Source organism: Aulostomus chinensis, chromosome 4 (genome assembly GCF_037954235.1).
Source record: "Aulostomus chinensis isolate RoL2024-O1b breed Wild chromosome 4, RoL_Achi_v1.0, whole genome shotgun sequence".
NCBI classification, from domain to species: Eukaryota; Metazoa; Chordata; class Actinopteri; order Syngnathiformes; family Aulostomidae; genus Aulostomus; species Aulostomus chinensis.
In genome coordinates, this window is record NC_141323.1 from 27670499 (window position 1) to 27696560 (window position 26062).

General features: G+C 43.6%; 8 non-coding genes across 8 annotated transcripts; 3 read left to right on the forward strand and 5 right to left on the reverse strand.

Moving 5' to 3' along the window:
- Window positions 1-483: 483 nt before the first annotated feature.
- trnas-gcu (transfer RNA serine (anticodon GCU)) lies at window positions 484-565 on the forward strand. The gene has a single exon. It is a non-coding gene; the product is annotated as a tRNA-Ser (tRNA).
- A 3232-nt stretch (window positions 566-3797) lies between these two features.
- On the reverse strand, window positions 3798-3879 carry trnas-aga (transfer RNA serine (anticodon AGA)). Its single transcript has one exon. It is a non-coding gene; the product is annotated as a tRNA-Ser (tRNA).
- Window positions 3880-11846: 7967 nt separating this feature from the next.
- Window positions 11847-11919, reverse strand: trnak-uuu (transfer RNA lysine (anticodon UUU)). The gene has a single exon. It is a non-coding gene; the product is annotated as a tRNA-Lys (tRNA).
- A 243-nt stretch (window positions 11920-12162) lies between these two features.
- On the reverse strand, window positions 12163-12235 carry trnaf-gaa (transfer RNA phenylalanine (anticodon GAA)). Its single transcript has one exon. It is a non-coding gene; the product is annotated as a tRNA-Phe (tRNA).
- A 6556-nt stretch (window positions 12236-18791) lies between these two features.
- On the forward strand, window positions 18792-18873 carry trnal-aag (transfer RNA leucine (anticodon AAG)). The gene has a single exon. It is a non-coding gene; the product is annotated as a tRNA-Leu (tRNA).
- Window positions 18874-20829: 1956 nt separating this feature from the next.
- Window positions 20830-20902, reverse strand: trnak-uuu (transfer RNA lysine (anticodon UUU)). Its single transcript has one exon. It is a non-coding gene; the product is annotated as a tRNA-Lys (tRNA).
- Window positions 20903-21148: 246 nt separating this feature from the next.
- trnaf-gaa (transfer RNA phenylalanine (anticodon GAA)) lies at window positions 21149-21221 on the reverse strand. Its single transcript has one exon. It is a non-coding gene; the product is annotated as a tRNA-Phe (tRNA).
- A 3255-nt stretch (window positions 21222-24476) lies between these two features.
- On the forward strand, window positions 24477-24549 carry trnak-uuu (transfer RNA lysine (anticodon UUU)). Its single transcript has one exon. It is a non-coding gene; the product is annotated as a tRNA-Lys (tRNA).
- Window positions 24550-26062: the final 1513 nt, after the last annotated feature.

Here is a 26062-nt window from a genome sequence, read left to right on the forward strand (position 1 = left end):
ATGAAGCACCTGTGAAGGTAAAACTGATGATGTCATGACTTGTTCAGTCCTCCAACATTAAAGTCCAACAAGCTTTTGATTGGCTCTGATTCTCTGTGGCAAAATCCAACAAGAGGAAAAAGAAAATCTTGAGGTTATCTCACTTTCTTTTAAAGAAACTCTGCATAGGACAGTGATAGGATGATTGTTTCCTTGGATGAAAAAGTCTGGTACTCTCATCTTCTTAAACATTTACTTGCTCAGTCAGGACAAGAGAATCTGAGCTTGGATGTCATTTTGTAGTAAAAGGTGAATTAAACTTGTAAACATCAGCTGGTGTTCACTCTGATGATGTATCGATGGTCTGTATTCTGCCTTCTGTAGCACGAAGGGGAAGAAGCCTGATTATGTCAGAGTTGTGTTCAGTGGCTCCTGCTGGGTCCATTTCTGACAAATAGGCTCCAAAGAGTTCAGTTGTTAAAAAGGTGAGGATTGCCATCAGCAGACGAGGTGGCCGAGTGGTTAAGGCGATGGACTGCTAATCCATTGTGCTCTGCACGCATGGGTTCGAATCCCATCCTCGTCGTAAGCGACTCTGGTTTCTACTCCAACATTATGGAATTACTGTGAGGCTTTTAACTGACACAGATACCAGTTGGGTCAACTTCCCTTTCACAACCTGACTGAAACAACTCTGACACTCAGAGCTCACATGTGTCAATCACCTCTGGAGAAGGTCCCACCCCCACAGAGCCATAAATCCTCCCATCAGTGAAGAAAACTGAAGACACCTCTTGGATGAGAGCTGAAGCGTCTTCAAGAAACCTGAAACAGTCCACTTGGTACGTTTAAATAATTCTACAATCCTACAATTTCTTTAAGCTTTTGTCCAAAGCCACGTGCATGTATCACATGTATATAATGTATATGTGATACTCTTTCATCTACTCATGAACCAAAAATGCAGTCTAATACCAGTAAATTTGTGCAGAAAAAAACGTATTTTTTAATGTATTTTCTTTCACTTCACATTTTGTCCATTAACTTCATAATCACTCTTCTCAGTCACCATCTCATCACATGACTAAAGTTTGGGTTCTGTATTGGTGGTAAAATATCCTTCCATGCCCCTCACTAGTTTGCACACAGAAAAGAATATTTTACTGGTTTCAAATCTCTTAGTGTGTTCTCTCACTTAAACCAGCTGTGGCAGCTTTCATTGTGTGATTGATTTTAAAATATAAAGATGGAACAGAACCATTGGAATAAGATGTCAGGACATTTGAAGGAATGTAAATCTCCTGTTGAAATGTTGCAGTGTGCAGCTGAGGCTCTCTGGCAGTGGCACAAGGAGCCACAATGGCAGAACCTGGACCCTCCTGGAGGAGAACCACAGGTGAGGGCCTTCTTGGCTCCAGATTGATGGAAATCAAGTGTCTGAGGCTGTTAGCAGCCATGAAGTTGATCTGGTTGGGCACTGGTATTTTTTCTTGCTGCAGCTCAGGAGTGATTCAGGAGAAGAGTTTCAGAACAGCCAAGGTTGGGGACTGGAATTTTCAAATTTCCCCTGGAACCAGACAACCTTGGGAGGGAAAACCTCAAATCATAGCCACTCAGATGCAGCAGCAGCAGAAAGAAGCTGTCATCTACCCTGACAGTCAGGGCATCAAGTCAAGGAAACATCAACCATCTTGTAGTTCCAAACCTTTACCTGTCAGATTCAGCTACTTCTTATTGTGGGACATTAAATTTGAATACAATGGAATGTGGAGAAGGAGTTTTCCTTCAAGTCCAAACATCATCGTCCAGCCTCCAACCAGAGGTCCATCAGTTATCATGGGAGCCACATGTGGAGTCTGGATTCTTTTCTAGAATGTGACAGCAATGACAGTCCTGCCAAGTGACATCACTGACATGAATGGATGACTTCAGTCACATGACTGAAGTGCTGTGGTTCTTCTGATGAAGGGCGGCATGATGTTTGCTGTCTCAGGCTCCACCAAATGTCCTCTTCAGGACGCCACAATTTGGCCTCTTCAGTGCTCCATCCTCCCTGCATCGGAGACACAAGGGTTTCTCCTGGTGCCGACCCGATCATCCTTCTACCGAATGGTGAGGCGATGGATCCTCAGAGGACGCTGAGATCCTTCTTCTCATCAGTGCCACAGTTTTTCATGGAGGGAACAACAGGAGCTTTTTAGTCATGTTTTGCTTGGTGTTTCCTGCTCAGAGCATCAGGATCTGTGACGCCATCTTGTGATAGTGGATTCATTCATCTGCTATTTCAACACATTCAAGTTCATTATCCTTACATGTCAAAATACATTTGGTGTGGAGTTTTAGTTTCTGGCCTCAATCATAATGTGTGCATTTATTCTTCATGAACATTTCTCAGCTTTGTAAGTTTATGATATTTTTTCTTCCTCTGTTTTCTGTTCCATTGTTGTTGATGATTCTATTGCAGGTTTGAGTTCCCTGTTGACTGAAGCAGAAACAGGAACAAAAAGCTGGAGGTGGTCAGAGCTCCAAGTTGGGACGCTGATATTAAAGTAGGAGATGAACACATCCAGGTTAGCCATCACTCTCAGAACCTGCTACTTTACCTCTTCAGAATGTAGCAGCATAGCATAGCTTCATCTCACCAGTTAGTGGCCCACTTTGATGTCTGGGATATGAGATTAAAGGTTCTTTACAGCTCTGAATGAAGGGTTTATAAAGTGTTTACAATGCCATGAATAACACAAGCATTCAGTAATCCTTGATAAAAGGAGACTCGCCATCAAGTTGGACCAGTTGAAGAACAAAAGGACTTCTCCACGATCACATTTATCCTCACTGGTCCGTACTTGGGGACCTCTGTACTAAATGGAGAGTTGAGGAAATGGGCTTGTTGTGGCCCTGCGGTCCCCAGACCTCCTGTACAGTCACCAAGCGCTGGCAGACACAATCGTAATGGAACCAATTATTTTACAATGACAGTAACAAGTAAGAAATAAGGCATTACAGCTTTGAAGGAACTTGTCCAGCACTGGTTTGTGAGTGGGTGTTGTCCTGTATTGGCAGGAAAAACTCCTTGAAATGTCATGCAAGTTTTTTCTCAAAAAGAAATGTGTAAAACATTCATTAACATCCAGGCCCAAAGACAAGAGAGGGCAACGCTCCAGGAGTCTTTGATCTCTGAATTCTGTCTTTGAACTCTGAATTCTGTGCATTGATCTCTGAATTCTGTGCATTGATCTCCTGCTTCAGTCTTTGATCTCTGACTGATTCTAAACTAATCAAAGGATCACATCAGCATATTGGTCCAGTCTACAGATGGTGATTTTACCAAGTGCACTGCAGCAGTCCTTGTTGCTGTCTGCTGTTGTGTCACAGCAAAGTAAGGAAACAGCCTGACGGTCCTCAGGAGGAAATTCAACAACCTCCAAAGATGGAGGTGAATCTAGACCTGCTCATGTTTACTGTCCTTGATGAACTTAGGCGGTACTCTGGTGCAGGGATGAGCTCATTGAGATGATCTGGGAGCAGTCCTGATGTCAAATGGACAAAATGTTTTTTAAATCTCTAATGACTTGTTTGAACTGAACCTACCGGATCCTGTGGTGCCTGATGAGGAGACAACTTGGGTACAAAGTTAAAGAGGAGGGTTTTTGGAGGGGAGCTGATTTTTTTTCCATTGTTGTAAATCAAAATAACTCCAACTACATGATAGAATTTTCTCAAAACGTCCTGACTAAGATGGATTCCAAACCAAATCAGCTGTCACAAGGGAAAGTCTGCATGTAAACACACACACACACTCTGGAACAGCAGTTTAACGTTGTTGGCAGGACTCGAACCTGCGCGGGGAGACCCCAATGGATTTCTAGTCCATCACCTTAACCACTCGGCCACAACAACTACACTCCCGTGCACATTAGTAGAGGATAGTAGTAGATTTTTTCAATCTTCTCACAAACATAAACTATTTCACACTTACTCTTTTATAATTTAGTGACAAAATTATTTTTGCTTTATTTTTTTGAACTGGAGCTTCCTGACAAAGTCAAAAAGCAATAAACAAATTCATGTGCTTCTTTGATGCATGTAAAACCTCCAAAGAGGTCACACAGGAGGAAGGTTGAATCATGTGACCATCATTATAACAGCTGTTGACCTTGTTTGAACTATTTGATGGTGCTAAATATTGACAGCTTGCTAACATTAACTAGCTAACGTTGCTAGCTAGCTAATATTATTTTCCAATTTCAGGCCTAAATTTGGGATTGATTGTTAAAATTGTTCACCTCACCTTTGTCAGCACCAGGTTTTGTCTTGATGATGTCATTGTAACTGCCTTTCTGATTCTAAAATATAATGCATCCAAGAATAAAAATGTAAAACTGCCCCTCCATGGAAATATCATATTTAACATATTGCAATATTCTTTTCCAGTATACTTCACTATATTTTTGTTTTATCAGAGAGACTTTAATGTCTGTCTTTGGTTTCTAAACTCTGACTCTCCTGTTATTGGTGCTGACTGAATTCTACCACCTGACAGACTGGGAAGGCTCATATTTGTGATGGATCCATAAATATAGGAAGGTCATGTTTCAATGAATTCGTGTGAGATAACTTGTTATTTTGTTTGTGGTTGTCATGGTGACTCGTGGTGTCGGGGCTCCATTGACGATGGCATTTTGTCGTGGTTGTGCACGTGTGCAACTCAAGGTGAACGTACTCACAGTTGATTGAAGCAACTCAGATCAGCTGTTCTGGAACCAGATACTCAGAGTTTCCCATCTCAGAGTGTCAACTCAGGAGTGATTGAGGAGAAGAGTTTCAGAACAGCCACAGTTGGGGGACTTCCATCCAGCCATCCATTTTCTTTACCTGTAAGGGAGTTCAGGGATCTGGAGCTGCTTCGTTCAGGTGGATCCAGAACACAAGATGGGTGTCAGTCAGGACACCAGAAGGAGACCAGCATCTGGAAGGGGAAGATGCTTTAATCTGACACCGTTGTGTCAACAGTTCTGAAATAAGAACAAAAATCAACAGTATTATTTCCACCTCATACTCCTGCATATATTCAAGTGAACAGGGAACACAAATTCATGCACAACTTCTCCTGTGTTCATCCACAGTCACTAAACAACAACCAAACCAAACAAAAGGGGGTTTGCTAGCGTGGCGTGCTGAGGTAGAAAGGCGCTGTACAAATTGAGTCCTTTTACCATTTCTTTCCTGGCTGCTTCTGGCAGCGCTGTCGTCACTTCCTGTGACAGTGGGAGGGAAAGGGGTCCCCCTTCAGAATAAGTTTTATAGCATTGTTACTTCCTCTTCAATATGCCTTCAACAGACCAACTCACTAAACAACTCAGTGAGGTAATGTGGCCGAGCGATCTAAGGCGCTGGATTAAGGCTCTAGTCTCTGAGGAGGTGTGGGTTCAAATCCCACCACTGCCATCGTATCCTAGGTCACTGGAGAGGTGTGGCAGTCTCTCACAGTCTCTCTGTGCTGGAGGGGTTGGCTGCTTTTATCACTTGTGGGAAGAAAATGTCCTGAACTTGAGGAGTTCTCCTCATCTTGAACTCTCCAAAACAACAATGTGCAGTAACGCTGAGCTGCCTTCAAGCCAACAACATGGGCACAGTGTAACCAGAGCCACAGGCTCCTCCCAGTATATGCAACACTGCCAGTGACAAGTGATGCGGACCTAAATAATCTATAACCAAAAATCTATCACATGACAGGATAAAGGCACATTGAAAGAGTTACTCTTGCAAGACAGGTTTTGAGAAGGTTCACCAAAATAATGTAATGTGAAACAATTTCTTTTTTTTAATTGGTTATCTACTCAGCTACACCAGCACCTGGTTCTACAGGCTGAATTAACTCCAGGACGTTGGCCAGCCGTGTCAGTTGAAACCTTATTTGTCCAAATAGCAAAAAAATAAGTCTGATTGTTAATGAAAGATGTCATCATGGCTTTGAAACTGTGGTTGGGGACAAGCCAACATGAGCACATTCATGGAAGAATAGCAATAAAAACAGGAAGTGTTAGTTAGCAAGCACTCACCAGGCTTTCACTATCATATTTGAGTCTAGTGGAACAAAATGGCTGCTGCTGACTGTGCTGCCTGGTGGTGGATCACTCTTTACCATCCTCACAGGCCTTGATGGAACCAAAAAGGCGAGTTCCTGGAGAAGCTCTTCTAGGGCGTCGAGGTTAAAGCGGTGCCCCAGCTGGCACCAGGATCTGACCCAGGTCCTGCATGTGAGATACTGTCAGTTCTGTTCTGCCCTGCTCACAACCACAGGCTGGTGTTGAGGCCTGCAGCAACCAGGACCACAGTCACCAAGTGTATAAAGGCTGGTCATTGTGGCAGTGGGAGGAGTCAAAATGAAGACAGACCAATGTGAGCAGGACTTGACTGCAAAAGTAAGAAGAACTTGACCATGTTTCCTACAGTACCCAGGAGGCTTGGTAGTTGTTGAAGGAAGCTCCAAAAGCAAAGAGCAGACAGCAGGATATAAAAAGAAAAGATCCAGACACTAAAACTACAAGTAGAAACAAGATGAAATACCAAAAGCTTTGGAAAGATACTACAAGGTTGTATATACATTATTATATACACTACTATTCTCATTGACTCCTAAAGAGGGAAAGGAAGAATTAGAATGTGGATCATATGAGCTGATTTCAGTGTTAAGTCCATCCCTCCATCCACTTTCTATTCTTATCCTTTAAGGGTCACGGGGGGGGGGGGGGGCGATCCCAGGTGACATTGGGCAAGAGGCAGGGTTCACCCTGGACAGGTAACCAGTCCATCAGGAGAAATTAGGTGGCCAAAACTAAAACATTAGTCAGATCAAATTCAGATTAAAGCAAGAGTCTCCAGATCAAAGTCAGAATTCCTGATAATGTCATCAGGGTTTTGACAGTAACTAGAATTCTGTCTTTGATCTCAGGAGGACATGACAGAAACACAATTGAGAAAAGTATATAAGACCACGGCGGCATGATGATGCAGTGGTTAGCACTGTTGCCTCGCAGCAAGAAGGTTCTGGGTTTGAGTCCAGGCTCGGGTGCAGAATCTTTCTGTGTAGAGTCTGCATGTTCTCCCCATGCATTCGTGGGTTCTCTCCAGGTACTCCGGCTTCTTCCCACCGTCAAAAGACATGTAATTTGGGAAGAGGCTGATTGGACACTCTAAATTGCACGTAGGTATGAATGTGAGTGTGAATGGTTTTTCATCTCTGTATTGTTGGCCCTGTGATGGACTGGCAACCTGTCCAGGGTGAACCCTGCCTCTCACCTGTAGATGCTGTAAATACAATGGAATTTGGACAAGGAGTTTTCCTTCAAGTCCAAACATCATCGTCCAGCCTCCAACCAGAGGTCTATGACTATGATTTGAGGTTTTACCTCCCAAGGTTGTCTGGTTCCAGGTGAATTTTAAAATTCCAGTCTCCAACCTTGGCTGTTCTGAAACTCTTCTCCTGAATCACTCCTGAGCTGCAGTAAGAAAAAATACCAGTGCCCAACCAGATCAACTTCATGGTAAATGGACTCAATTTTATTTTTCTACCTTATCTGCACTCAAAGCGCTTTACAGTGTAATCTCATTCACACAGGCCTCAAATGCTAATCTTTTGTTATGTTAGTAGATTTTGTTTTGTTCGTTTACACATTGTCACTTTTTATATGACGTCAATAAAAATGTGTCAACATTGTATGATGTACAATCTACTAAGTGGGTATCAAGTGATGTTAAAACAACATTTTTTAGGGGTTTAAATCAGTACTTGAAGTAGCCACTGAATTAATATTTACTTCATCGCTTAAGTATCTTTAAAAAAATAAAATCAAAGTGAGGTACAATCATTGCCCAGCAAAATACAGCTTACCTATTGAAAGGTGTTTTTTGTTTCATTTTAACTTCTCCCCAGTCCACTCCTCCCCTGTTGGATGTCACCAGAATGAAAATCAGATTTTATTCCTATTAATATCTACAAGTGTAAGCTACAACCTCTTACAGCTAAATGTTAAATCAATGGAAAAGTACATTCAAACTTCTGCCTTGACTCAGGTAGCTCCTTTCTCTCATGCCGATTCTCTCTCCTTCGCTGCTGCAGTGGTGCTCCATCTCCACTGTCATGAAATAACTTATTATTTTGTTCTTGGTTGTCATGGTGACTTGTGGTATCGGGGCTCCATTGATGATGGCGTTTTGTCGTGGTTGTGCACGTGTGCAACTCAGGGTGAACGTACTCACAGTTGATTGAAGCAACTCAGATCAGCTGTTCTGGAATCAGATACTCAGAGTTTCCCATCTCAGAGTGTCAACTCAGGAGTGATTGAGGAGAAGAGTTTCAGAACAGCCACAGTTGGGGGACTTCCATCCAGCCATCCATTTTCTTTACCTGTAAGGGAGTGGAAACAGTTCTTCAATAATAACAAAAATAAACAGCATGTTGTGGTGGAAAATGGTGGATGAGAGGAATCAGAGGACTGAGTCTCAGGTGCCAGATGGGGGATCTCTTTATTCTTAGTGACGATCCCTCCTAGCAGTGCAGTTAAAGATGTCCTCCCACTGATACAGAATATGAAATACCTTTTTATACTGTATTCAGGCTGTGTGTGTGTGTGTGTGTGTGTGTGTGTGTGTGTGTGTGTGTGTGTGTGTGTTTGTGTGATGTGATGGCCTTCACACTATCTTCAAGGACCAGAAAGGAATGGGACATTCCCCGATTACACTTATCTTGGACCTTGGCTGCCTGTGTGTGGCGTCTCTTTACCATGTGTATGTGTGGTGTACTTGCTTTCCCAGATGACTGCCATCTTTGTTATGTGGGCTGACATGTTGAAGTGTCAGCACAGGTCATAGTGATGAGACTTAACTCTCATTCTCCTACAAGTATTATTTCCACCTCATACTCCTGCATATATTCAAGTGAACAGGGAACACAAATTTATGAACAACTTCTCCAGTGTATTCATCCACAGTCACTAAACAACAACCAAACCAAACAAAAGAGGGTTTGCGAGCATGGCGATCAGCTGTAGTTCACCATCTTATCCAGGTCACATGACTCAGGAGTAGCATGGCCGTCTGGCAACCAAAGGGTGGCTGGTTTGATCCTCATTTCCCCCCGTGACCATGTCAAAGTGTCCTTGAGTAATAGACTGAACCCCTAAATACTTCTGATGTGTAGGTTGGCTCCTTGCATGGCAGCCTTCACCATCAGTGTGTGAGTGTGTGTGAATGAGAGGACATTGTTCAGCTCCTTGAGTGCTGCTGAGGTAGAAAGACGCTGTACAAATTGAGTCCTGTTACCATTTCTTTCCCAGCTGCTTCTGGCGGCGCTGTCGTCACTTCCTGTGACCGGGGGGGGGGAAAGGGGTCCCCCTTCAGAATAAGTTTTATATCATTATGTTACTTCCTCTTCAACATGCCTTTAGCAGACCAACTCCCTGAATAGCACAGTGAGGTAGTGTGGCCGAGCGGTCTGAGGTGCTGGTTTAAGGCTCCAGTCTCTGAGGAGGTGTTGGTTCAAATCCCATCACTGCCATCATATCCCAGATCACTGGAGAGGTGTGGCAGGTCTCTCACAGCCTCTCCTCTGTCTTCCACTGATATCTTCAAACCCAGGACCAAAAGAAGAATCCTCCTTTGAGTCCATAGATCTGAGCATCAATCCTCTGACGTTACCTCCTGGTTATTAGTGAGAAGTCAATGGTGAGGTAGTCAGTTGTTCCTTGAGTTTTATTACAGAGGCCTCATTGTTAATTAAATCATTTTTAGCAAATTAATTCCAGAGGCCTGGTAGTTAAACACAGAATTAAATAATTTTAATTCTTTAATTGAAGTTTCACACTGTTTCACTGAAAATGTATGACAACTTCTGCCAGTGAACGTCCAATTATCTTCTGAAATAAGTGATGAATCTTTCCCTGCTGAGACTCATTATCTCTGACTGTGACTAGCATGTGCTAGCAGAATACAGCACTCCTTCTTCATTATCTGTCTTTGTCTCTGACCAGCTCTCCTGCTCTCTTTCCTCCTACCAGTCAAAGCAGACATCTTCACCTTCTGATCTTGGATCTGCTGCCCGTTCCTGCCTGGTAAAAGAAGGAACCAGCACCTGGTTCTACAGGCTGAATTAACTCCAGGACGTTGGCCAGCCGTGTCAGTTGAAACCTTATTTGTCCAAATAGCAAAAAAATAAGTCTGATCGTTAATGAAAGATGTCATCATGGCTTTGAAACTGTGGTTGGGGACAAGCCAACATGAGCACATTCATGGAAGAATAGCAATAAAAACAGGAAGTGTTAGTTAGCAAGTACTCACCAGTCTTTCACTATCATACTTGATTCTAGTGGGAAAAAATGGCTGCTGCTGACTGTGCTGCCTGTTGGTGGATCACTCTTCACCATCCTCACAGGCCTTGATGGAACCAAAAGGCGAGTTCCTGGAGAAGATCTTCCAGGGGGTCCAGGTTAAAGCGGTGCCCCAGCTGGCACCAGGATCTGACCCAGGTCCTGCATGTGAGATACTGTCAGTTCGGTTCTGCTCTGCTCACAACCACAGGCTGGTGTTGAGGCCTGCAGCAACCAGGGCCCCAGTCACCAAGTGTATAAAGGCTGGTCATTGTGGCAGTGGGAGGAGTCAAAATGAAGACAGACCAATGTGAGCAGGACGTGACTGCAAAAGTAAGAAGAACTTGACCATGTTTCCTACAGTACCCAGGAGGCTTGGTAGTTGTTGAAGGAAGCTCCAAAAGCAAAGAGCAGACAGCAGGATATAAAAAGAAAAGATCCAGACACTAAAACTACAAGTAGAAACAAGATGAAATACTAAAAGCTTTGGAAAGATACTACAAGGTTGTATATACATTATTATATACACTACTATTCTCATTGACTCCTAAAGAGGGAAAGGAAGAATTAGAATGTGGATCAGATCAGCTGATTTCAGTGTTAAGTCCATCCCTCCATCCACTTTCTATTCTTATCCTTTAAAGGTCACCGGGGGGGGGGGGGGGGGGGCGATCCCAGGTGACAATGGGCAAGAGGCAGGGTTCACCCTGGACAGGTCACCAGTCCATCAGGAGAAATGAGGTGGCCTAAACTAAAACATGAGTCAGATCAAATTCAGATTAAAGCATGATTCTCCAGATCAAAGTGAGAATTCCTGATGATGTCATCAGGGCTTTGACAGTACCTAGAATTCTGTCTTTGATCTCAGGAGGACATGACAGAAACACAATTGAGGAAAGTAGAACAGAGCACATTCAGCTTCATTAGAAACACTTGAACTGTTTAACAGTAGAATTTGTTTGAAACAGTTTACAACACTTAGTGACAGGATTGAAGAGGGAAGATTGTTCTACTTTAAATTTAATTCTAACTTCCAAGTCAAGTCAAGTCAATTTTATTTATAAATGCCAAATCACAACAGAAGTTATCTCATGACACTTTACAAGTTTATCTCATGAGATCGGCACCCTGGAAGGTATCACCTTGATGCTTGATGTTCCTGCCTGTTAAAAGGTTTTGTCACCACTGTTGCAGGATGTGCTTGCTGATGGAGAATTGTTGGGTGTAGATTCATTGAAGGAGTTTGGTACTGGACCTGCTCTACCTTTAAAGTGTCATGAGATAACTTTTGTTGTGATTTGGTGCAATATAAATAAAATTAACTTGACCAGTGTTATTTGTGGTCTTTTGTTAATTGCATGCCACATGAAATTATTATTGGTCACTTTTCTAGCAACAGTCTCACAGTGGCAAGACAAGAACACTTCTACTTCTGATGATAGTTTGTTCAACACTGAACTTCATCCAGTACCATGTTGTCAAACACTGGAACATCCACAGCACCTGAACAGGGACTTGAACCCTGGACCCTCAGATTAAAAGTCTGATGCTCTACCGTCTGAGCTACTCAGGCTCTCCCTACAGCATTTAGACAGGAAAAGAAACACCTGTGAAGGTCAAACTGCTGCTTTCTTGACTTGTTCAATCCTCCATGTTAAAGTCCACCATGCTTTTGATTGGCTCTGATTCTCTGTGGCAAAATCCAACAAGAGGCTCCAAAAATGTCTTGAATGTCATAAGAATGCACAGGACAAGATGTTAGTTTCCTTCATGTCTGCAGTTCCTCCACTGGAAATTAAAGTCAATGCTGTTCCTCTGCTGAAACCTGGGATCGGACCAGGGACCTTTAGATCTTCACTCTAACGCTCTCCCAACTGAGCTATTTCAGCTCTGAGGGAGGGCCCTGCTTCTCTCATTTTATAATCTCTTCCACTCTCACTAGAACTTAGAGAGGATTTGAGCTTCTGAAGTCATGACACATTGAACAGTTCTAAAGGACCATTTTTGATGAATGTCTGAATCACACAAGCCTTTTTTGTTTGTCTTCTTCCCAGTTGCCTCAACATTGTGTGAGCCAATAATTCCACATCTGTACCAGACACACCTCTTGTTGGTGGGTTTTCTGGATCTTTCTGTTCTAACAGTGTCTTTTATCTTAAATATGCCACTTTCACATGAAAACATCAATAACAGGACAATATCAATACTATTATTGCTGCTGTTGCTGTGGTTGTTTTGTGTCTGTCTTCCATCCCCCTGTCCTTCTGTCTTTCTCTCTGCTTGTCTTTCACCCTCATCTTGTTCCCATCTTTTTGTCATTCTCTCCCTCCTTTCTCTCTGTCTTTTGTCTTTTCTTCTCTATATTTGTCTTCTGCTGCTCCAGGATCAGCTCCTATCACTCAGTGGTCCAGAACCATTATGAAGCCTGATCATGAATGTGAGCCCAGCTCTTGGAACAGGCCTGCTGCCACCACAACTAAGATCCTGCAGGTCACTAGAAACTCCAATGTCCAGCTGACAAGTGGACTTTCCTCTGATCAATGGTGGTGCTGAGTTTAGCAAACATCTCCAACAAGAAGATGAAGGAGGCCATCAACTCCTCCAACTCTACTCACAGAGATGAGGGACCAGTTCAAACCAGCTACCTGGGGCTCCCTTAAGCCATTGTCCCCATCAGCTAACATCTGTATCTGGACCTGCACCGGTGCTGACTTGTGTCTTGAGTCCCCAGAGTTTGTTGAACCAGAGAGGCTTCAACTGGTGAAGGTCGTACAACCAAGCGTGAAGGTGAGCCTGCATTGTCTGATCTGGAGCTAACAGGGGAATTAGCAAGTGCTCTGACTGTTCTAGAGTTGCTGCTTAGTTGAATTTGAATTTATTTGTGAAAATGTTCCAGTTTCTATGAGGTCAGGGAAGATTGGTGTGGATCTAAAAGTCCCTGGTTGGATCCCAGGACATTGTTTTGGCTCATTTGAACATTTTCAAACCCTCGTTGCTCAGAATTTACATTAATTTGATCATGACTTTTGGACAAATGTTTTGTTTATTAATTAAATAATCACTTCAGTTATGAATTTAGTGAGTCACCCAGACTTGGTCAATAACAAAATTTAGTCTGGTTATTATTCAGTTTCCAGTCAGTAGACACACACACACACACACGCGCGCACGCGCACACACACACACACACACACACACACACACACATAAAATGGTCTGTCAGGTTCTCTCACGTTGGAAGATTTCTCTGACTCAATTGTGAATAAAGAGATTCTTCATCTGACACCTGAGTCTTGATCCACTGATTCCTCTGATCCACCTCTTTCTGCTCCAACAAGGCTGACATGGATCAGGTGGGTCCATGTCATCCAATCAGTAGGTTTCTCTTCTCAATTAATTTTCTTCATCCCAGTTTAGATTGATTCTTCTCAGCCTCATGAAGGAGCATCTGATCAGGTGTTTGACTGCTTGTTAGTTGTCATTCCATAGATTTTCATCTCAGATGTTATAGAATTAATAAGAACATCTTAAAGACCTTTGTCCAACACTTGAAACTCACCTGTCTGTGGAGGCCCAACTGGCCTTTGGTAGTGAGGTGGTGGATGCATGTGAATGAAATGAGGCTCGTGTTGCTGTGAGGAGCCACTAGAGGGAGACACCTGTCGTTCCTCCCAGCTGACAATGAGGCTTCACAGCTGCATTTGAATCTGTCCTTTATGAGTCACAACTGTCTTGAGCTCAGGAGCCAAACTCACCAAAAACATATGCAAGTGGCTTTGGACAAAAGCGTCTGCTCAATGAAATTGTAGGATTGTAGAATTCTATAAATGTAGAATATAATTGTAGAAATGCTCTCTATCACCACCCCCAACGTCTGTGCCAGGGTCTCTGGCCAGTGGTCAATGGCTCCTATCACCTGCCCAGGATGGATCCAGCTTGCTTGTCTTTGTAATTCTGCACTTATTAGAGACCTGGAAACAAAGGAATGCTGAAAAAGAGAAAATAGGACCTCACACAAATGGGCTTGTGACACAATTTTAAATAATTTTGCAAATTTGAATCTTTTACAAATGTGTGTGTGAATGTGGTTGTTGTGGCCGCACCTGCCAGCGACTGGTCTGCAAACTGATTCCTAACAGGTCCTATCAACTCCTATCCAAAGTCCGAACACATCCTCACAGTCCCAACAACTCCTACCTGTCAGTGCTAACAGGTTCACACGGGGGGAGGCAATCGGCTCTCTTGGGCCGGGGGAAGACAGCCAATCAGCTCCAGGAGGCTGATTGGCTGTGCGGAGGAGGGGGAGGGGCTGTGTTCAGTGGCGTTGGCCCTACTGAGAGAACTGAAATTAAAAAAAAACTTTACCAGTGTCGTGCATCGTCCACCCTCGGAGGATTTTATCGTCGGGAGCGAACCATCCTGCAAAAGAGGAAGAATCCTTTGTTTGTATTGCCGTTGTCTTGAGGGAAAAAATAACAACATGAAAAAAATGTGCGTGCTTCGTTTCAAGAGAAAACGTGCTGATTTGTAGCGCATAAGAGCTCCATTGTTAGATCTGCATGTGTTGACAGCTGACGTCCAACAGCGATAATATAATATAAACTCTAACATGAATCTGTTGGTCACTGTTAGCGTCAGAAATGCTCTCTCTCTCTCTCTCTCTCTCTCTCTCTCTCTCTCTCTCTCTCTCTCTCTCTCTCTCTCCTCTGCTTATTTGAATAAAGTTCACAACAAACAAATCACTGCGTACTGTAGTCGGTAGGCTGACCAAGACACTACATGTAGCTCTACATATAAAAGTTGGAGAGAAGAGAGGAACACAGCTCCATGTGGCAGGATCACAACATTCACATGGCAGCATCAGAAACAGAGACCAGACACTGAAAACACCTCCAGGTTGAGAGAACGTTGGTGTTTTCTCCTGATGGTAACAGATCCTATTCACCATTGGGGGACATTTACTATGCAAGCTTCCGCCCCTTGATAAGCAGGTGAACATACGTCAGTGCTATTAGCATCAAGTTGACATGTAACATTTGGTTAACAAGGTAGTGGTGTTGATGTGTGGCTTCAGATTAAGTGAGAGTAGGAAGTAGGAGGGCACTTCATTTTCACTCCAATGAACAGTCAGTAAAACAGTCAATCAAACATGTTGAGAGCCTGTATATTCATAAATCTCAGTATCCCAGTATGGATGGCTAATGTATGGATAGCCACTTCAGTCTCCTTTGTACCTTAATTTCAGCTGAAGGCCTGACTCCAGGCTGCCCCATCCCCCCTTTTATCCTTTTACTTTGACATTTCACCCTTTCATCTGTAGTGCCTAAGCTGGGACATACGGATGAGGAGTGGAGAGGAATCTTGGAGCGGTACGCTGTCAGGGCTCTTAAGTTTTCCACGGGACAGCGTCCAAGAAACAAAAAATGGAAGGCAGCATTGAAGCTAATTGAAGAACATTCCTGTCCACTATACAGACATCTTTGGAGAACCAATCAAGTGCACTTGTGGATATCACAGGGTGAGTAAAATGGAATGTTCCAGTTGTAAAGTATCCTGATAACTACATGGTAACTACTCACTCAAGAAAAGGGTCCGTATGTAAAGTAGCCAGCCTGTGCAAAACGTGTGTCAGTGGAAGAATCAAAGGACTGGCCACACCCAGGGGAGAGGTAAATGGTACTGTCCAGCATCTGGGCTCACCATTGCAGAGTGAAGAGTGCTCTTTAGTTCAGTATTTTATTTTAGAGGTGAGTGAGTAAACAGTTCCATCCCTTATCACCCATGGGTGATACTGATCCTGTGTTGTTACATCCTGGGGGTGACACTGTTTTTCTTGTGTGTTGTATTTTACTTTTGAAAAAACAAAAAGAAAACAACAACAACTTCGTGTGGGGAAAAACAATCATCATCATCATCATCATCATCATCATCTACAGGCGAGGGCAGGGTTCACCCTGGACAGGTCACCAGTCCATCACAGGGCCAGCACATACAGACAGACAACCATTCACTCTCACAGTCACACCTACAGTCAGTTTAGAGTATCAATCAGCCTCGTCCCCTCTTGATGTCTTTGGACTGTGGGAGGAAGCTGGAGTCATGTGACACCTCTTTGTGGTGAATTTAAAATGTGATGGAATGACAACAATAAGCTTTTATTCCACTCTAACATGCATCACATTTGTGTGTGAAGAGAGAGATGAAGCAGCACCCACTTCTACTATATCATTGTGTAGCAGATTAAATGTATTGACATATTTCAGAGAGCTTCATGAACTTATTGAACTTCTTCCTGATCTGGCCAACATTGGTTTGTCCTTAATGACCTGTTTATTTCAACCCAAACACAACTAGAACCAGTTTGGTCAGTATGTCCCAGCCTGGATTTGAACTCACAGCCTTGCGTTTTCAGCTCCCTGTCTCATCCTTTCCCTTTTCTTTCATCAAGGACAGCAAACATGAGCAGGTCTAGATTCACCTCCATCTTTGGAGGTTGTTGGATTTCCTCCTGAGGACCGTCAGGCTGTTTCCTTACTTTGCTGTGACACAACAGCAGACAGCAACAAGGACTGCTGTAGCGCACTTGGCAAAATCACCATCTGTAGACTGGACCAATATGCTGATGGGATCCTTTGATTAGTTTAGGATCAGTCAGAGATCAAAGACTGAAGGAGGAGATCAATGCTCAGAACCCAGAGATCAAAGACAGAATCAGACATCAGCAACAGAATTCAGACATCAAACACATACCTGATGGAGGCTCCACCCCCCCCCCCAGAAAGTTTCCATGTAAGTTTTATTGTTAAAGCGCCAAATCAAAAGAGTCAAATTTCTTTAAATTCACATTTTGTCCATTAACTTCATCATCACTCTTCTCAGTCACCATCTCATCACATGACTAAAGTTTGTGTTCTGTATTGGTAGTAAAATATCCTTCCATGCCCCTCACTAGTTTGCACACAGAAAAGCATATTTTACTGGTTTCAAATCTCTTAGTGTGTTCTCTCTCTTAAACCAGCTGTGGCAGCTTTCATTGTGTGATTGATTTTAAAATATAAATATGGAACAGAACCATTGGAATAAGATGTCAGGACATTTGAAGGAATGTAAATCTCCTGTTGAAATGTTGCAGTGTGCAGCTGAGGCTCTCTGGCAGTGGCACAAGGAGCCACAATGGCAGAACCTGGACCCTCCTGGAGGAGAACCACAGGTGAGGGCCTTCTTGGCTCCAGATTGATGGAAATCAAGTGTCTGAGGCTGTTAGCAGCCATGAAGTTGATCTGGTTGGGCACTGGTATTTTTTCTTGCTGCAGCTCAGGAGTGATTCAGGAGAAGAGTTTCAGAACAGCCAAGGTTGGGGACTGGAATTTTCAAATTTCCCCTGGAACCAGACAACCTTGGGAGGTAAAACCTCCAATCATAGCCACTCAGATGCAGCAGCAGAAAGAAGCTGTCATCTACCCTGACAGTCAGAGCATCAAGTCAAGAAAACATCAACCATCTTGTAGTTCCAAACCTTCACCTGTCAGATTCAGCTACTTCTTATTGTGGGACTTTAAATTTGAACACAATGGAATTTGGACAAGGAGTTTTCCTTCAAGTCCAAACATCATCGTCCAGCCTCCAACCAGAGGTCCATCAGTTATCATGGGAGCCACATGTGGAGTCTGGATTCTTTTCTAGAATGTGACGGCAATGACAGTCCTGCCAAGTGACATCACTGACATGAATGGATGACTTTAGTCACATGACTGGATGACTTCAGTCACATGACTGGATGACAGTGTAGATGCCAATGTAGAGGTTTGGGAAGTAGTCTCTGAGAATCCAGCTTGAACCAACGCCCTCCTTGTTTTTCAAAAACCCAAACAGCGACCATCAGTCTCCCTCCAATCCTGTACTTGGGTTCAATGTTGCTGTTCCATTTTGCAGCAGTAGGTGTCGCTGTGATACCTGGTTCAGTTCAAGAGTCCCAACTCCAGCTCATGTTGGTGACCTCAGTGGCAGGGTAAAATGGCGCTTCAGTGGATCATGTGGATCAACTCATGTCTGTCCTCACTGCTCCACAGGTCTGTCAAATGTTCTGTAAAATAGTTTGAGCCACAGCAGAGATGCTAGATTAGGAGTTGATGGGAGTTGTTGCAGATACCAGTGTCCAAAGTCCAGCTTGAACCTAGTTTGTGCCACTTATTTGTCAAGCTAGCAGAGATTCTTTTCACTGCCAAGCTAAAGTGACTTCTGTCTACAAAGGTAAACATATGTAGAAGGGAGCTGTACAAATTGAGTCCTTTTACCATTTCTTTCCCAGCTGCTTCTGGCGGCGCTGTTGTCACTTCCTGTGACCGTGGGAGGAAAGGGGTCCCCCTTCAGAATATGTTTTATGTCATGATGTTACTTCCTCTTCAACATGACTTTAGCAGACCAAGTCCCTGAATAGCACAGTGTGGGAGTGTGGCCGAGCGGTCTAAGGCGCTGGATTAAGGCTCCAGTCTCTGAGGAGGCGTGGGTTCAAATCCCACCACTGCCATCATATCCCAGGTCACTGGAGAGGTGTGGCAGGTCTGTCATGGCCTCTCTGTGCTGGAGGGGTTGGCTGCTTTTATCATTTGTGAGAATAAAATATCCTGAACTTGAGGTGTTCTCCTCATCTTGAACTCTCCAAAACAACAATGTGCAGTAACGCTGAGTTGCCTTCAAGCCAACAACATGGGCACAGTGTATCCAGAGCCACAGGCTCCTCCCAATATATGCAACACCGCCAGTGACATCTGCTTCAGTGTAACGGTGACTCTCCAAACTGAAGCTGATCCAGGACCAGCTCAGGAGGAGACATGGAGAAGACAGGCTCTCTGATTTAATGCTGCTGTCTATTGAGAGGAACATCCCAGTTGACTCAAACAAGGCTGCTGATGTCTTCAAACCCAGGACCAGAAGAAGAATCCTCCTCTGAGTCCACAGACCAGAGCATCGCTGCTCTGACAACCACGTTACCTCCTGGTTATCAGTGTGAAGTCAATGGTGAGGTAGTCAGTTGTTCCTTGTGTTTTATTCCAGAGGCCTGGTAGTTAAACACTGAATTAAATAATTTTAATTCTTGACTTGAAGTTTCATGCTGTTTTGCTGGAAATGTTTGACAACTTCTTGCATGTTGGTGCCCCATCACACACAACAGGTGCACTTGTACTCTTTTCACCTCTGACCCACAAACACTCATAGTCTTCCAGTGAACGTCCAATTATCTTCTGAAATCAGTGATGAATCTTTACCTGCTGAGACTCATTATCTCTGACTGTGACTAGCATGTGCTAGCAGAATACAGCACTCCTTCTTCATTGTCTGTCTTTGTCTCTGACCAGCTCTCCTGCTCTCTTTCCTCCTACCAGTCAAAGCAGACATCTTCACCTACTGATCTTGGATCTGCTGCCTGTTCCTGCCTGGTAAAAGAAGGAACCAGCACCTGGTTCTACAGGCTGAATTAACTCCAGGACGTTGGCCAGCCGTGTCAGTTGAAACCTTATTTGTCCAAATAGAGAAAAAATAAGTCTGATTGTTAATGAAAGATGTCATCATGGCTTTGAAACTGAGGTTGGGGACAAACCAACAAGAGCACATTCATGGAAGAATAGCAATAAAAACAGGAAGTGTTAGTTAGCAAGTACTCACCATTCTTTCACTATCATATTTGAGTCTAGTGGAACAAAATGGCTGCTGCTGACTGTGCTGCCTGGTGGTGGATCACTCTTCACCATCCTCACAGTCCTTGATGGAACCAAAAAGGCGAGTTCCTGAAGAAGATCTTCCAGGGGGTCCAGGTTAAAGCGGTGCCCCAGCTGGCACCAGGCGCTGACCCAGGTCCTGCATGTGAGATACTGTCAGTTCTGTTCTGCCCTGCTCACAACCACAGGCTGGTGTTGAGGCCTGCAGCAACCAGGGCCCCAGTCACCAAGTGTATAAAGGCTGGTCATTGTGGCAGTGGGAGGAGTCAAAATGAAGACAGACCAATGTGAGCAGGACGTTACTGCAAAAGTAAGAAGAACTTGACCATGTTTCCTACAGTACCCAGGAGGCTTGGTAGTTGTTGAAGGAAGCTCCAAAAGCAAAGAGCAGACAGCAGGATATAAAAAGAAAAGATCCAGACACTAAAACTACAAGTAGAAACAAGATGAAATACTAAAAGCTTTGGAAAGATACTCCAAGGTTGTATATACATTATTATATACACTACTATTCTCATTGACTCCTAAAGAGGGACAGGAACAATTAGAATGTGGATCATATCAACTGATTTTAGTGTTAAGTCCAGTGACATTGGGCAAGAGGCAGGGTTCACCCTGGACAGGTCACCAGTCCATCAGGAGAAATGAGGTGGTTGGTATCATGCAACCTAAACTAAAACTTCAGTTAGATCAAATTCAGGTTAAAGTAAGAGTTCAACACTAAACTTCATCCAGTACCATGTTGTCAAACACTGGAACATCCACAGCACCTGAACAGGGACTTGAACCCTGGACCCTCAGATTAAAAGTCTGATGCTCTACCGTCTGAGCTACTCAGGCTCTTTCAACAGCATTTAGACAGGAAAAGAAACACCTGTGAAGGTCAAACTGCTGCTTTCTTGACTTGTTCAATCCTTCATGTTAAAGTCCACCATGCTTTTGATTGGCTCTGATTCTCTGTGGCAAAATCCAACAAGAGGGTCCTCTAAGAATGAAGAAAGAAGGCTAAGAATGCACAGGACAAGATGTTTGTTTCCTTCATGTCTGCAGTTCCTCCACTGGAAAGTAAAGTCAATGCTGTTCCTCTGCTGAAACCTGGGGTCGGACCAGGGACCTTTAGATCTTCAGTCTAACGCTCTCCCAACTGAGCTATTTCAGCTCTGAGTGAGGGCCCTGCTTCTCTCATTTTATAATCTCTTCCACTCTCACTAGAACTTAGAGAGGATTTGAGCTTCTGAAGTCACGACACATTGAACAGTTCTACAGGACCAAACTGAACAAACTGAAGAAGCTTCTTGGAACTCTAAACTTCTTAACTCGCTTTCTCCAAAAACTGTGCCTGGACGAAGGCCGTTTCCAGCTGTCCTTCAAGCTGACGAGGGCCAAGTTTGATGACCTGTTTGGAGGTCTTGTTCGCAACGTTCCTGCTTTTTAAAAGGAAAATTGTCATCATTGCTTTTGCAGGATGTGCTTGCTGATGGAGAATTGTTGGCTATAAACTCATTGAACTCACTCCAAGTCATTAGTTTTGAGCAAACTCATGACTCCTGATGTTTAACACAATTGTTTGTTAAACACAGAGATCCAGGTGTAGTCCCTCTATGTTCATCCACTAAACTGGAATAAAGTTCTCCTCTTTCCATGGTGGAACAAAGAAGGGGGAGTGTCAATAAGAATATGATCTTTGGACGTTACAGCATCTAAAGACTCAAATCTATATTTAAGGATACATATTTGAGAGGGAGGAAACAGTGATGGGAGGCTGGAGGCTTTAAGGGCTTGATTTTTAGCGGCCAGTGAAGCCACCTTTTGCTGGCTGAGTCCCAGAGACTCATGGAGGCTCTTTGTGGAGGATTTCCACGAGAGAGTCCAGCATGGAAACTTGTTAGTTTCCCTTTCAATTGAGTCCAGGATGTCCCCGAGGTCCTTATTGGGTGATCAGGGTGCGCTGGACGGTCGGCTTCTTTTGGGAAGTGGGGTGGCCGCGTTACCGGTCTTCCCCATGATGGGTCAGTGGCAGCACTCGTCTACGTTCTCCCGCAGACTTTCTGCGGTTCCATCTTCCAGATTTTATTGATGAGGATTGTTGGTGGATGAGAGAATTGAAAATTTCTTACTGCAGTTTGGATGATTGAAACTGTGTAGATTGGCGTTAAGAAGTTAGCTGGTTTGGATAAATTCAGGTATGAGCCACCACACTGAATCAGGCACAGGTATGACGTTCACCCTGACATAGAACATCAACAGCTTAACATTGTTGGCAGGACTCCAACCTGAGCAGGGAGACCCTAATGGATTTCTAGTCCATCGCCTTCACCACTCAGCCACAACCACATTGACACACATTTGTAGAGGATGGATATTCACAAAATTATCTTAATTTCTGTCACAAGCCCATTTGTGTGAGGTCCTATTTTCTCTTTTTCAGCATTCCTTTGTTTCCAGGTCTCTAATAAGTGCAGAATTACAAAGACAAGCAAGCTTGATCCATCCTGGGCAGGTGATAGGAGCCATTGACCACTGGCCAGAGACCCTGGCACAGACGTTGGGGGTGGTGATAGAGAGCATTTCTACAATTATATTCTACATTTATAGAATTCTACAATCCTACAATTTCATTGAGCAGACGCTTTTGTCCAAAGCCACTTGCATATGTTTTTGGTGAGTTTGGCTCCTGAGCTCAAGACAGTTGTGACTAATAAAGGACAGCTTCAAATGCAGCTGTGAAGCCTCATTGTCAGCTGGGAGGAACGACGTGTCTCCCTCTAGTGGCTCCTCACAGCAACACAAGCCTCATTTCATACACATGCATCCACCACCTCACTACCAAAGGCCAGTTGGGCCTCCACAGACAGGTGAGTTTCAAGTGTTGGACAAAGGTCTTTAAGATGTTCTTATTAATTCTATAACACCTGAGATTAAAATCTATGGAATTACAACTAACAAGCAGTCAAACATCTGATCAGATGCTCCTTCATGAGGCTGAGAAGAATCAATCTAAACTGGGATGAAGAAAATTAATTGAGAAGAGAAACCTACTGATTGGATGACATGGACCCACCTGATCCATGTCAGTCTTGCTGGAGCAGAAAGAGGTGGATCAGAGGAATCAGTGGATCAAGACTCAGGTGTCAGATGAAGAATCTCTTTATTCACAATGGAGTCAGAGAAATCTTCCAACGTGAGAGAACGTGACAGACCATTTTATACCAAAGACAGGCTGTGTGTGTGTGTGTGTGTGTGTGTGGGGGGGGGGGGGACAATGGCTTAAGAGAGCTCCAGGTAGCTGGTTTGAACTGGTCCCTCATCTCTGTGAGTAGAAACCATCTGAGGTGGAGGGTGAAGATCTGCTTTGTCCTCCTGATCTCCCAGTAAAGCCAGTATAGATGTTGAGCTTCATCTTCTTGTTGGAGATTTTTGCTAAACTCAGCACCACCATTGATCAGAGGAAAGTCCACTTGTAAGCTGGACATTGGAGTTTCTAGTGACCTGCAGGATCTTAGTTGTGGTGGCAGCAGGCCTGTTCCAAGAGCTTTGCTCACATTCATGATCAGGCTTCAGAATGGTTCTGGACCACTGAGTGATAGAAACTGATCCTGGAGCAGCAGAAGACAAATATAGAGAAGAAAAGACAAAAGACAGAGAGAAAGGAGGGAGAGAATGACAAAAAGATGGGGAACAAGATGAGGGTGAAAGACAAGCAGAGAGAAAGACAGAGGGACAGGGGGATGGAAGACAGACAGACAACCAACAACAGCAACAGCAACAGCAGCAATAATAGTATTGATATTGTCCTGTTATTGATGTTTTCATGTGAAAGTGGCATATTTAAGATAAAAGACACTGTTAGAACAGAAAGATCCAGAAAACCCACCAACCAGAGGTGTGTCTGGTACAGATGTGGAATTATTGGCTCACACAATGTTGAGGCAACTGGGAAGAAGACAAACAAAAAAGGCTTGTGTGATTCAGACATTCATCAAAAATGGTCCTTTAGAACTGTTCAATGTGTCATGACTTCAGAAGCTCAAATCCTCTCCAAGTTCTAGTGAGAGTGGAAGAGATTATAAAATGAGAGAAGCAGGGCCCTCACTCAGAGCTGAAACAGCTCAGTTGGGAGAGCGTTAGACTGAAGATCTAAAGGTCCCTGGTCCGATCCCAGGTTTCAGCAGAGGAACAGCATTGACTTAACTTTCCAGTGGAGGAACTGCAGACATGAAGGAAACTACCATCTTGTCCTGTGTATTCTTATGACATTCAAGACATTTTTGGAGCCTCTTGTTGGATTTTGCCACAGAGAATCAGAGCCAATCAAGAGCATGTTGGACTTTAACATGGAGGATTGAAGAAGTCAAGAAAGCAGCAGTTTGACCTTCACAGGTGTTTCTTTTCCTGTCTAAATGCTTTCGAAAGAGCCTGAGTAGCTCAGACGGTAGAGCATCAGACTTTTAATCTGAGGGTCCAGGGTTCAAGTCCCTGTTCAGGCGCTGTGGATGTTCCAGTGTTTGACAACATGGTACTGGATGAAGTTTAGTGTTGAACGAACTGTCATCATTAAAAGTAGAAGTGTTCTTGTCTTGCCACTGTGAGACTGTTGCAAGAAAAGTGACCAATAAGAATTTCATGTGGCATGAAATTAACAAAAGACCACAAATAACACTGGTCAAGTTAATTTTATTTGTATTGCGCCAAATCACAACAAAAGTTATCTCATGACACTTTACAGGTAGAGCAGGTCCAGTACCAAACTCCTTCAATGAATCTACACCCAACAATTCTCCATCAGCAAGCACATCCTGCAACAGTGGTGACAAAACCTTTTAACAGGCAGGAACATCAAGCATCAAGGTGATACCTTCCAGGGTACCGATCTCATGAGATAAACTTGTAAAGTGTCATGAGATAACTTCTGTTGTGATTTGGCACTTTATAAATAAAATTGACTTGACTTGACTTGGAAGTTAGAATTAAATTTAAAGTAGAAAAATCTTCCCTCTTCAATCCTGTCACTAAGTGTTGTAAACTGTTTCAAACAAATTCTACTGTTCAACAGTTCAAGAGTTTCTAATGAAGCTGAATGTGCTCTCTTATACTTTCCTCAATTGTGTTTCTTTCATGTCCACCTGAGATCAAAGACAGAATTCTAGGTACTGTCAAAGCCCTGATGACATCATCAGGAATTCTGACTTTGATCTGGAGACTCTTGCTTTAACCTGAATTTGATCTGACTAATGTTTTAGTTTAGGTTGCATGATACTGACCACCTCATTTCTCCTGATGGACTGGTGACCTGTCCAGGGTGAACCCTGCCTCTTGCCCAATTTCACCTGGAACCCCCCCCCCCCCCTCGTGACCCTTAAAGGATAAGAATAGAAAGAGGATGGAGGGATGGACTTAACACTAAAATCAGCTGATATGATCCACATTCTAATTCTTCCTTTCCCTCTTTAGGAGTCAATTAGAATAGTAGTGTATATAATAATGTATATACAACCTTGGAGTATCTTTCCAAAGCTTTTCGTATTTCATCTTGTTTCTACTTGTAGTTTTAGTGCCTGGATCTTTTCTTTTTATATCCTGCTGTCTGCTCTTTGCTTTTGGAGCTTCCTTCAACAACTACCAAGCCTCCTGGGTACTGTAGGAAACATGGTCAAGTTCTTCTTACTTTTGCAGTCACGTCCTGCTCACATTGGTCTGTCTTCATTTTGACTCCTCCCACTGCCACAATGACCAGCCTTTATACACTTGGTGACTGGGGCCCTGGTTGCTGCAGGCCTCAACACCAGCCTGTGGTTGTGAGCAGGGCAGAACAGAACTGACAGTATCTCACATGCAGGACCTGGGTCAGATCCTGGTGCCAGCTGGGGCACCGCTTTAACCTGGACGCCCTGGAAGATCTTCTCCAGGAACTCGCCTTTTTCAGTCGAAACAGCATGAAACTTCAAGTAAAGAATTAAAATTATTTCATTAACAATGAGGTCTCTGTAATAAAACAAAAGG